The sequence below is a fragment of the Phaseolus vulgaris genome, chromosome 4 (genome assembly GCF_000499845.2).
Source record: "Phaseolus vulgaris cultivar G19833 chromosome 4, P. vulgaris v2.0, whole genome shotgun sequence".
In the NCBI taxonomy this organism is placed as follows: Eukaryota; Viridiplantae; Streptophyta; class Magnoliopsida; order Fabales; family Fabaceae; genus Phaseolus; species Phaseolus vulgaris.
The window spans coordinates 43,776,786-43,789,813 of NC_023756.2; the positions used below are offsets into that span (position 1 = coordinate 43,776,786).

General features: G+C 34.7%; 1 pseudogene; it reads left to right on the plus strand.

The window, feature by feature from the left end:
• The first annotated feature begins 7,647 nt into the window (after nucleotides 1-7,647).
• LOC137837825 (UDP-glycosyltransferase 708D1-like) lies at nucleotides 7,648-9,535 on the plus strand (annotated as a pseudogene).
• The last annotated feature ends 3,493 nt before the right edge of the window (nucleotides 9,536-13,028 follow it).

Below are 13,028 nucleotides of genomic sequence, written 5' to 3' on the forward strand. Positions count from 1 at the left end.
ACAATATGACAGTCAATCTCTATGTGCTTCGTTCGCTCATGAAAAACCTGATTTGAGGCAATATGAATTGCTGACTGATTGTCACAGAATAGAATTGCAGGTTCAATGTAGGGGATACCAAGATCCTTAAGAATGTAAGTCAGCCACTGAATTTCACAAGTGGTTGCTGCAAGAGCTCTATACTCGGCTTCTGAAGAACTTCTTGAGATAGTAGGTTGTTTCTTGGACTTCCATGATATAAGAGACTCACCCAAGAAAATGGCAAAGCCAGTAACAAATTTTCTGGTTTCAAAACATGAGGCCCAATCAGAATCACTATAGCCTCGAAGCTGGTTGTTACTGTTCTTGTGGAGAAAAATTACCGAGCCAGGATTACCCTTAAGGTACCTTAGGATGCGAAAAACAGCTTGTTGATGGTGCTTTGTAGGAGAAGAGACGAACTGACTTAAGTTGTTGACACTGAAGACTATGTCAGGCCGCGTGTTGGTGAGATAGATCAGTCGTCCAATAAGTCGGCGGTAGGTAGATGATTCTTTTTCATTGATTTGGACGTTGTCCGTGGAAGAAAGGCGAGAGGAATGAGACATGGGTGTAGGCATGAGGGCACAATCCAACATTCCCGTTTCATGAAGAAGATCTAGAGTGTACTTTCTTTAACTGATATGTAAACCAGATTTGTTGCGAGCCACTTCTAGTCCCAAGAAATATGCGAGGTCCCCTAAATTTTTAATTATGAATTGTTGATCCAACAACTTAGTGATATGAGTGATTTCCTCATCATCGTTTCCAGCAAGTACAATATCATCCACATACACAAGAAGAGCAGTGAGTTTAGTATGAGTGTGTTTTAAAAATAATAAATGATCAGCAGATGACAATGTGTAATTATGTGAAAGCAAGAAATTAGATAATTTGGCATATCATTGTCGGCTAGCTTGACGAAGACCATAAAGAGATCTTTGGAGTTTGCAAACGTGGTTTGATGAGGGGAGAGTGAGACCGGGTGGTGGCTGCATATACACTTTCTCAAGGAGATCTCCATGTAAAAATGCATTATTGACATTGAGTTGTTTGAGAATCCAATCATTGGAAGCAACAACAGCAAGTAGTAGATGCAATGTTGTCAATTTTGCAACAAGGGCAAAAGTATCTATGAAGTCAAGGCCTTCTAATTGTGTGTACCCTTTGGCAACTAAGAGTGCCTTGTATCGGTCAATAGACCCGTCGGATTTGTGCTTTATCTTGTAAACACAACGACAGCCAATAGTCGTCTTCCCAAGCGGAAGTGTGGTAATCTGTCAAGTGTGATTGGCATCAAGTGCAGTCAACTCCTCTTGCATAGCTTGTTTCCAGCAGGCATGTTTCGAAGCTTCCCTGTAAGTGTGAGGCTCTGAATGGGAAGAGATAGAAAGAATAGTGCATTTAAAAGCAGGAGATAAAGATTTATAAGAAACAAAATTATTAATGGGATATTTAGTACTTACACTGTTTGTGGTTGTCAAATCAGTTTGAAAATCTGCAAGGTATGCTGGTGCCTTTCTTTGTCTATTTGATCTCCTCAGTGGTATTTTCAGATCATCAATTTGTGTATCATCCAGGGTCTCTTCATTTTGGTTAGGATCCATGTCCACATCAATTTGTGCAGTACCCATAGTTTCATGAGGATGACAGTCATTTTGAAAAGTAATATCACTACTTGAATCATAATTGTGAGGAATAGGCAAAGAAAGGTTGTTGGAATTCATACAGGAATCTTTGTTCAAATGATATGGAAAATGGTTTTCATAAAAGATAATATTCCTTGATACCTCAATACTATGATTTTTAAGATTTAGAAAAATATATCCCTTTGTGTTGGAAGACAAACCGAGAAAGATACCATGCACAGAACGATCATCAAGTTTCTTTCTATGTGCAGTGAGCGTGCTAGAGTAACACAAACATCCAAATACGCGTAAAGAAGAAAGATCATATTGATGAGAATCAAATAAAGGAGGCTTTTATTAAAGAAGGAAGAGGTCATTCACCTGCACATTTGAAGTTTTTCCTTCTAGTCTTCTCAAAATTAAAAGAAGACATAAAATAAAGACGAGGCCCAAGCCCAAAGCCCAAGCCCAAAGCCCAAGCCCAAGCCCAAGAAGGCCAAAGCCTAAAAAGCCCAAGTCCATCCCATGAGGGGCAAGGCCAAGCATTAAATAAAAGAGCATCATTTGATTTACTCTTGTAGGAGGTGTGGATATTAAATAAAGAAGTGTGAATATGTAAAAGAAAGTCACATTGTCCATGTGACTTAAGAGAGTAGGTGTAGGTGTAGTTTTTAGGAGGTGTCATAGTAGAAAAAGGTCACACCTTCCATGTAACTTGTTTTTTGTGAGAATTTCAAATGAGTTTCATTTGAATTTTCCCACCTATTTTTCAGCACCCTCACACTATAAATAGAGGTGTGGGCTCTTGTAAAATTCAGATTGGAAATTGGCTATAGAGAAACTCTACTCAAATTGAGAGAGAATTGTGTGAGAACTTTGTCTTCTCCTCTACCTTGTCTTATCTTGAGTGTCTTGGTTCTCTCAAGTGGCGGCATTTGCTCACTTATTTTGGAGCCTTCACACTTTAAGTGGCGTGACCATTAACAAAGCTCTCCATCCTCATAAGTTCTTCTCTCCTTCATCTTTTCATTTCATTTCCAAGTTCATCCGATTTCAAAAACATGTTTAGGTTCTTTCTATTCGGTGTTTTGAGCTTAATTTCTTGTAGTGTTCGGTTCTTATACTCTTTTGCTGGATTCAATTGTTTCTTCTTCATTTCTTCTTAAGGTAAGGTTGACCATTATTTTCATGTGTATAACGTCCAAGATGACCAAAAACTTAGTTTAGTTTCTTTATCCTTTTTGGACTATGCCAAAGAATGGTGGCATAAAATTGTAATGGACATTATATATCGCAAGAGACCTCCCGTGGTTTCTTGGAATGCTTTGAAAGAGTGTATGCGCGCAAGGTTTGTTCCTCCTTCTAGGAAGGAACACTTGTTGAAGTTCCAAAGGCTTCCTTAAGGACATAGGATGGTAGATGAATACTTTAAAGATTTTGAAACAACTTTGACTAAAATGAATATGCATGTTAATGAAGAGTCAAAGATTAAATGGTTTGTACGTGGTTTGAGAAGAGATATTAGAGACTTTGTAGAATTAAAAGAATATTCTTCTTTAAAGAAAGTGTTTCGCAAAGCCATCAAGGTGGAATCATATCTTTTGAAAAAAACTTTCAAAAATACTCATGATGATGATTTCTACAACTCTTCTAGGAAGGATGCAAACAAAATTTCTACTCAAATTTCTCCTTCCAATTTTTCCAAACAAACCATGTTTCCAAAAAAAGTTTATACTACAAATCTTTCTACTCCTAAGTCACCTACCAAAACTTCAAATATCAAATGTTTTAAATGTTTAGGTTTTGGGCACATAGCTCTTCATTGTCCACAAAAGCAAACCTTAATGATAAACAAGGTAAAACAAGACCTAACTCACCCACCTACCACAAGTAAAAATGAAAAAGACAAAGAAGGCCAAGTTGACATGGGTCTTATCCTTTCACCTCAAAGGTGTTTTCCTTCCTTATCTTTTTCATTATCCAAGGTTCCTATTTCAACACCATCTTGGTTAAAAAAATGTTAGGGATGATTTTTTCATACCTTCTCTTTTTTCAAAACATATCATCATTCCTAAAAACATTTTCCAACTTGGTCGATTTATAGAACCTCCTTTTCTGAAATCCCATTGTTTACAAATGCTAAGTCATGTTTGCCTTTTTCTTCCACTTTTAATTGTAAAAATAAACTGACTTTGTTATATGTAGGGATTCAGAATTCGTGGACGAATTCTCTCCAACTCGAGGAGTATGATGAGAATCAAATAAAGGAGGCTTTTATTAATGAAGGAAGAGGTCATTCACCTGCTCATTTGAAGTTCTTCCTTCTAGTCTTCTCAAAATTAAAAGAATACATAAAATAAAGATGAGGCCCAAGCCCAAGCCCAAGAAGGCCAAAGCCCAAAAAGCCCAAGTCCATCCCATGAGGGGCAAGGCCAAGCATTAAATAAAAGAGCATCATTTGATTTACTCTTGTAGGAGGTGTGGATATTAAATAAAGGAGTGTGAATATGTAAAAGAAAGTCACATTGTCCATGTGACTTAAGAGAATAGGTGTAGGTGTAGTTTTTAGGAGGTGTCATAGTAGAAAAAGGTCACACCTTCCATGTGACTTGTTTTTTGTGGGAATTTCAAATGAGTTTCATTTGAATTTTCTCACCTATTTTTCAACACCCTCACACTATAAATAGAGGTGTGGGCTCTTGTAAAATTCAGATTGGAAATTGGCTATAGAGAAACTCTACTCAAATTGAGAGAGAATTGTGTGAGAACTTTGTCTTCTCCTCTACCTTGTCTTATCTTGAGTGCCTTGGTTCTCTCAAGTGGCGGCATTTGCTCACTTATCTTGGAGCCTTCACACTTCAAGTGGCGTGACCATTAACCAAGCTCTCCATCCTCATAAGTTCTTCTCTCCTTCATCTTTTCATTTCATTTCCAAGTTCATCCGATTTCAAAAACATGTTTAGGTTCTTTCTATTCGGTGTTTTAAGCTTAAATTCTTGTACTGTTCGGTTCTTATACTTTTTTGCTGGATTCAATTGTTTCTTCTTCATTTCTTCTTAATTTGTTTGGTGCATTTAAGTTCTTAAGCTTTTTAATCGGTGCATTTGCTTTCTTGTTCAATTTAGTCGGTTCAATTGGCAAGAAATGGGTCTTCCATGTGAGTTTGGTGTTTGGTGCAAGTTTTGGTGAGTTCTTGAAACATAGAACATTGATCCAATTCTATTAAAAGTGCCTATTCATTCTCCAACTCAAGTTGATTCCATAAAATATCAAAGAATCATTTACATCTTGCTAGTGGAATCATATCACATATGGTCTACCATTCAATTTTTCATAGGGTGCAATGTTGTGTAACAAAGGAGTGGGAGTGCAATTGATTAAAAAAATAGCATGTTGTACAACAAAATTCCAGAATAAATGAGGTAAATTTGCTTGAAAAAACAAGGCACGGGTAACATTTAAAATGTGTTGATGTTTTCTTTCAACAATACCATTTTGTTCAGGTGTTTCTACACATGTGGTTTGATGAACAATGCCTTTAGAAGAAAATAATTTTTTCATGGCAAATTCAGCACCATTGTCAGTGCGAATAGTTTTAACCGTAGTTTTAAACTGATTTTCAACGTAAGCAATGAAATTAACAATATGATTTCTAACTTCAGATTTTGTGTGTAAAGAAATAACCCAAGTAAAACGTGAAAAATCATCCACAATGGTTAAAAAATATCTAAAACCGTGCATTGAAATGACAGAACAAGGACCCCAAATGTCCATATGCAGTAATTCAAAGATGCTAGCAGTATGAGATTTACTTAAAGTAAAATGGAGTTTCTTTTGTTTGGCACGATGACATACATCACATACATGCGGTTTTATAGTGCCACAGATTAATGTCTTTGACAGTATAATTGAAAGAATGAGCAATAGTGTGTGTAGCAGTATTACGAAAAAAAGAAGATTCAAAAGCATACAAGCCAGCTTTGACACTAACTATACCAATCCTCTCTTTGGTTGTATTGTCCTGTATCATATAACTATTGGAGGAGAAAATTAAACTGCAGTTCATATTTAAAGAAATTTTAGAAGTAGATACAAGATTAAAGGAAAGTCGAGGAACATATAAGACATCAATGAGGTAAAATTTGTGATTAAAAATCACAGTTCCAGAATATTTTGCAAACACATGATGGCCATTAGGTAGACTAATAGAAATAGGTTTAATGCTTTTGTACGAAGTAAACTCAGATAAAGAAGAACACACATGATCAGTTGCTCCTGAATCTAGAATCCAATAATTTCTACCATGTTGTAAATTATTTAAGGTAAGAATATTACCAGTTGAAGACCTCTCTGCCATTTTATGATTGGTGTCTGCAGTGAACGAGCCCACCTGATTTACTTGAATATTGGTTGCAGTGTTATTGTTGGTGCTTTGTCTAAACAAATCTGACAAAACTTGATATTGTTGTGTTGTGAGGTGATATTCTCCTTTTTCTTGTTCTTTTTGGCAAGGCTCAGAAAGCACATCATCAGATATAACAATATTATTAACCTGATTGGTTTTACTACCATAAAACTTGTATCCAGGAGGATACCCGTGTTTCTTGTAGCAAGTTTCTATGGTGTGACCATTTCTTCCACAGTGAGTACATATTTTCTTATTCCCATTATTTTTGAAGGACTTATTTTCTTGATTAGGAAACCCAACCTTCCGAAAACAAACGTTCTCTGTATGGCCATTTTTACCACAAAAGGTGCATATCACAGAAGAAGAGATGTGATTAGAATTAGCACTATTAATATTTGAGACAGAAAGTTGTTGGCAGTTGACGTTCTTGTTGCACCACAAGAGAAAAAAAAATTGTTATAGGAGGTATAGGCTCCATAAGAAGTACATGAGATTTTATGTTATGATATTGTTCATTTAACCCCCTTAGAAACTGCATGGCCTGGTCTTCACATTTTCTTTGATTGATAAGAGAAGTAAAAGCAATAGAGCAAGAACATTTTGTCTCACAAATGCATACAAGATTAGGTCTAAAGTTTTCTAGTTCATCCCAAATTATTCTCAGCTTAGTGAAATAGTCAGTTACAGTCAATTCACCTTGATGTAAAAAAGCAACTCCCATTTGTAAATATGAAATTCTAGATAAATCCCCCTGAGAAAATCTACTTTTCAAATCATTCCATATATCTAAAGTTATACCCATCCATACGATGCTTTGTCTAATGGGAATAGAGACAGAATGGACTAACCACGAGACGACCATATTGTTGCATCTGTACCAAGCCGAGTAAGTGGGATGGTTCTTGAGCGGACATGGGCATGTGCCAAGGACAAACTCCACCTCATTTTTTGCGCTCAACGCCGTTATAATCGACATACTCCAAGAGTGATAGTTTGTAGAGTCCAACGCTGGCGAGACCAAAGGGACAACAGGGTTCTCACTGGGATGGAGATAAAGGCAGTTGTTCATCAAGTTCAATTGTTCCACCAATTGATTTGTTGCATTCGGCTGAGACAATTGCACCGTGGTTCCTTCAGTTCCAGCGGTTTCAGCCATATCTGAAAGAGAAACAAAAAATTCAAGATTTGGAACAAGAAATCGTGAAGAACGAAATTCATAGAAGAAGACGAAATTCAGAGTGCACAGCAGTGCTCTTCAAAGAAGACCTCTGATACCATAATAGAAATAAATCCTCTATGTTGATTATGCGGAAAAACTCCGTGAATGATGAAAAGAACTTGTGATGAGAATGATGCAGAGATAAAGGGAAGATAAACCCTAAAAGGATTGAAAGGTTCTGACAAGAGAAAAAGGAAAAAAATGTGAATCGTATTATCAAATTGAATCAAGAGAGAGAATACTGAATTACAAAAAGTAAAAACCCACTAAGATGGCGACAGAAATAAAAGAAGGCCCAAAGAGCCCAAAATAATAAAAAAATATGCTAACTAATAGTAGGTCCGTAAACTATTAATATATTAATACTTCTGAAGAGTTTGGTAGCGCACGTTGTCGGGACCCAAACATAAAATATTAGATTTTTAACTACCTTCTTCTCTTCCTTGATCACACAACAGCAACCACTTACTATTCTGGGATCCAACACAACAAAAAATGTCTGTTCCTGAAGCTGGTGTTCATGTGGGTTTCCTCTCAAGTGCTGGCATGGGTCACCTCAACCCATGTCTGAGACTAGCAGCAGTGTTCCTCCGCCATGGTTGCAAAGTCACTCTCTTCACTCCCAAACCCACTCTCTCTCTCGCTGAGTCAAACCTCATCTCTGCTTTTTCTTCTTCTTTCCCTCAAGTAACTCACATTCACTTCAACCTCACCCCTTTGGATCCAACCCAGGTTAACTCCGATGACCCTTTTTTCCTACAGTATGAAACCATTCGTCGTTCGGTTCACCTTCTATCTCCAACCCTATCTTCTCTTTCCACTTCTCTCTCAGCTTTCATCGTCGATGTTTTCTTAATTTCCCCTATCGTCTCAATTGCTCACAAACTCTTTTGCCCCGTTTTCATTTACTTCACCTCCTCAGCTAGAATGTTGTCTTTCATTGCATACGTTTCTGTTCTTGCTGATTCCGATCCGGCTGCACAACCGCACCCTTCTACGTTCGTTGGTGATGCTGTTCAAATCCCGGGTTTCACATCGCCAATACCAAGATCATCGGTCCCTCCCGCTTTTCTTCTTCAAGGTGGCAACTCCTTTCAGAGAATGATCATGGAGGACAGTTGCAAACTCACGAAGCTCGATGGGGTTTTCATCAACTCGTTTGAGGAACTGGAAGGAGAGGCACTAGCAGCGTTGAATGAAGGAAAAGTGGTTAGAGGGTTGCCCCCGGTGTATGGAATTGGCCCCTTAATGGCGTGTGAGTTTGAGAGTGTAGATCAAGGTCAAAGGGGTTGCATGAGTTGGATACTGGAGTGGCTTGATGAACAAGCTGAAGGGTCTGTGGTGTATGTTAGCTTGGGGAGCAGGACTGAGACAAGGAAGGAGCAGATAAAGGACATGGCTTTGGGGTTAACAGAATGCGGGTATAGTTTTTTGTGGGTGGTGAAGTTGAAGAAGGTTGACATAGAAGAGGAGGAGGGTTTGGAGGAGGTGTTGGGGAGTGAGTTGATGAGTAAGGTGAGGGAAAAGGGTGTGGTTGTGAAGGAGTTTGTGGATCAGATCAAGATTCTGGGGCACCCTGCAGTGGGGGGGTTTGTGAGTCATGGAGGGTGGAACTCAATAACTGAGACAGTGCGGGAGGGAAAGCCTATTCTGACATGGCCTCAGCATGCGGATCAGAAGATGACAGCAGAAGCCATAAGGATGAGTGGGGTGGGGATTTGGGCTGATGAGTGGGGGTGGGGGACAGAAAAGGTGGTGAAAGGGAAGGAGATTGCAAAGAGATGATGAGCAATGAGTCTTTGAGGGTCAAAGCTGGAGAAATGAAGGAGGCAGCAAAGAAGGCTTGTGGTGTTGGTGGGAGTTGTGAGGTTATCATTAAGAGACTAATTGAGGAGTGGAAGAAGAATGCTCAAGTCACCTGAGCATTATCACTCAATACTATTTTGCCTATTCACAGTATTAAGTTAAGTTTACGTGTGAATTTGAATTTATGTCAGAAAGTAATGCAGTAGTAACCTCAACTGCATAAAATAGTATGCAAACATATACTCAAACTGTAATTTGTGGTTACATTTCCAATTTGGTTTAGTGTTTATTTTGGGTGTTTGGTTTAGTGTAATTTGGTTACATTACCAAATTTGGTATAATGTAATAAAATCGGAGTTTACATCTTAGGAAAGATTTTTCCTTAGAAGTAAATATTGACAAGGAGAAACTAGAAACTTTAAAAAGACTCCAAATAGAAGACTCTTTCTTTATTCACTGTCGTTGTGTTTGGTTATTATAGTTATGTTTGGTTAGGTATATGTACTATTGAACTGAATTTGGAGGTTGAGAAAATGGTTGTACTCTTCATGTTTGGTTGGATATATTTGAAGTGAAATGCATAGAAAAAAAAAAATGTGTGGAAAGTGGGACATGGTGAATGATTTACGTACTTAATTCTTACATGGTTGAAGAAGAATGTGGACATGCATGGTAACATGACTATTTTGATACTTAGGTTAGTCATTCATCATTTAACATGTTTTATGTGGAGTTGTGCATGTGGCTTCATGAACACCTATTTTCACAAAAAATTTCCATGCTCCAAATTAAATATATAAATATGATACCTTCAATTATAATATTGATTCTCCCAAAGTTTTAGTGTCAAATCCTTTCTTTAATTACAAACTCTAAACTAATTTTTTTTTTATAATCATATAAACATTTTATTTACATTTATATTATCCGGGGATGGATCTAAATCTATGTACCCATGTGCACCAAAGTCATGGATTTCTTCTCTTACAATTGGCCTGTATATAAAGATTCAATTTTGTCAAAAAATTTGTGTAGTTCACAATTCTTAGCATGGCTTCTGCTTATGGCAAAAATTCATATGTTGGTGACTTTCTTGATTCAAACAAATGTGATGGATTCAGAGACAAAACATTTGGGGTGTCAACACTGTCCATGGCTCATTTTAAGCCACAACAACATAGTTGGCCACACTTTGCACTCAAACATGATTCATGGTCAGGGCAGTATACTTCGGATTATGTTCAAGCTACCATTCACAAGTTGGAGACTTTGATAGCTGAAGACGAATTTCATCAACACCACAAATCATATCAACCTTTGATTTCTCCTATACTTGGAGGTGGAACACCAAATTCAGGGTCACAATCACAGTTATTGTTTAATCTTGGTTTATGTGATAAGGGGAATTTTTGGCATTCTTCAATGATATCACATAATGAAATCACATATATTCCTGATTTAAATGGTTCACTTGATGATCAAAATTCTGCTGAAGAAAATAGTTTTTCTCCCATGGCTACTAATGGGGTGGTGGAGAAACTTGATTTGACTCTCAAGATTTAAAATCACAAACTAGTTTTAATTTGAGAAGTTCTTGTATATTCATTTCATGTTAGAAATTTAGGAAACTACTTTGTTTCTATTTTGTTTTTGTTTACTTGAATATACCTATGTCATATTTTACTCAATCAATAATTTTGATCTTTTCATTTTAAATTAGAGAATTTATTTTTTCTAAATTAGTAGGACCAACGTTATATTTTTTTTTTATATTCTTATGAATTTAAGAAATGTATCAAGAGTTTTACAAGAACTCACTCATCCCCACCAACTTATTTAATTTTTTTTCTCTGTGCATGGTAATATTAATTTTCATCTTTTGTTTTGCTAAATTCAAAATATATTTTTACTTTTTTAGCATTCTTTCATTTTATTACTCTTCTATTTCTATATTTTATACGTTTTAATATAATGTGATTTATTAAAAAAAAATATTATATTTTACGAGTTCTTGAAATGGTGAATAGAGAAAATAAATAAATCTAGAAAGCTAGTAATCCACACAGATCATAAAATAAAATGGATTCATCTTTTAGAATTGACATTAAATCTCTATGATAATCAGTAACTAACTAATTATTTAATTGATTGTTAAAGAATACATATTATAATTTGTGATATATTCTGTATTAATTAATGGGTTGTTGAGAAACGTACAAATTATAATTACTTATCTTTTAAAAGGATTGTAATTTGTTATAAATTAAATTTTAAAATGATTACTTAAGAACTAACTTTATTTTTTTTATCTAATGCATTTAATTAGCGTAAAAGACGGGTAAAATTCCTTCTTAATTATGATTTTATGTTTTCTTATATAAGATTTTGTGCTTACTAATACACACGGAAAACATTCAAACCTCAAATAAAAGAATAATAAATGATGAATAAATATTTTTTTTACCAAAATATTTGGATATCATTTCTTATCATCCCACTTAATCAAGAAAATTGATGCCTATAAATATAAAGAAAATCATAAAAAAATATTGTTTTTTTTCTGAGAAACTATTTGTGCATGTTCGGAGATATACCTAAAAAATTCATAGTAATCAATCAAAGTACCCAGAAGTTTTTAGGATTTAGGATTTAGTTTTTACATAACTAGTTTTAATCATAATCATAATCATATAAATAACATCACATGACCAAGATTTATATTCTTCATTTAAAAAAAATCATTATTAAGGTTTTAAATATTCTAATTCTAAATTCTAAAAGTTACAAAGAACTCATTCTTTGGTGCTATTTAACGTAATCCTTTTAGATAAATATTGATTTTGATGTTTTCTTAGTCTCCACTAATATTCTACCAGCAAGATAGAAGATGTTTTGGTGGAGGTTGCATCAACATTCACCTTAATATTCAGTGGATGCAGAAAGTGCTAATATAAATATTCTATCATTTTGATTTACCTAATTTATTTCTAAAAGGTAAAAAATTATTAATAAAGTTCAACTCAATTGATTAAACAGCATATAATAATCGTACCCTTATTCAATGTTATTTTTCAATATTTAGGATATTCACTTAAAATTATTAAGAAGTTCTCTCTATAAATACACAACTATTCTAATATAGAAAAAAAAAACTTAAATACTTTGATTTAAGACTATTTAAACTTTAACAAGAACATATATATAATTAAGACATAAGTTTTATCCCTCATGAAATGAGATATTATAAATAATGTTTAATAGTTTTTTTTAGTCAATAGTAATTTTCTTCAATATTTTTTTTTAAATCATGAGAAAAACATGTTAAACTTATAAACAAATACGAAAAAGAAGAGGAAGTCAACGAAAGTCATATTTTGTGTCGGCAATTAAATGGAAACGCACTCAGTCGGTGGCTTCTTTCCAAATTCCATTTAATAGCTGCAAAACCTTTTTCCACGTGTTGTTTCTGTGCTTTTACATAAAAAAAAAAAAAAGAACCAAAAACAAAAAATACACCATTTTTTTTTATCAAGAAAGGACACAAATAACAAGTCAGATTGGATTGAATTTAAAAAAAATAATAATAATAACTTCTTTTTTTTATCAATTAATAAGAAAGGATTTATGCAATTTAGATCCATCGAATCTCATTCTATATATAAAATTTAGCTTTAAGAATAACATAAAAAAAAAAAAAACACGAGTATATCTAAAGAATTAACACGTGCTAAAAAGTTATCTCGTTTGCAAGAGATAAGGTTGTCGAAAAAGCAGAATTACACGCGGATACCTTACTTGAACTGTGTCCTCACTACAATCATAGAAAAAAAACTATTTTATAATAATAACTATTTAATAAGTTATTTAATTAAAATATAAATTAAATTATTAAGTAAAAAATTATAAAAATAGTTATTAAATCAGAGTATAAAATTTGAAGAGTGTCAAA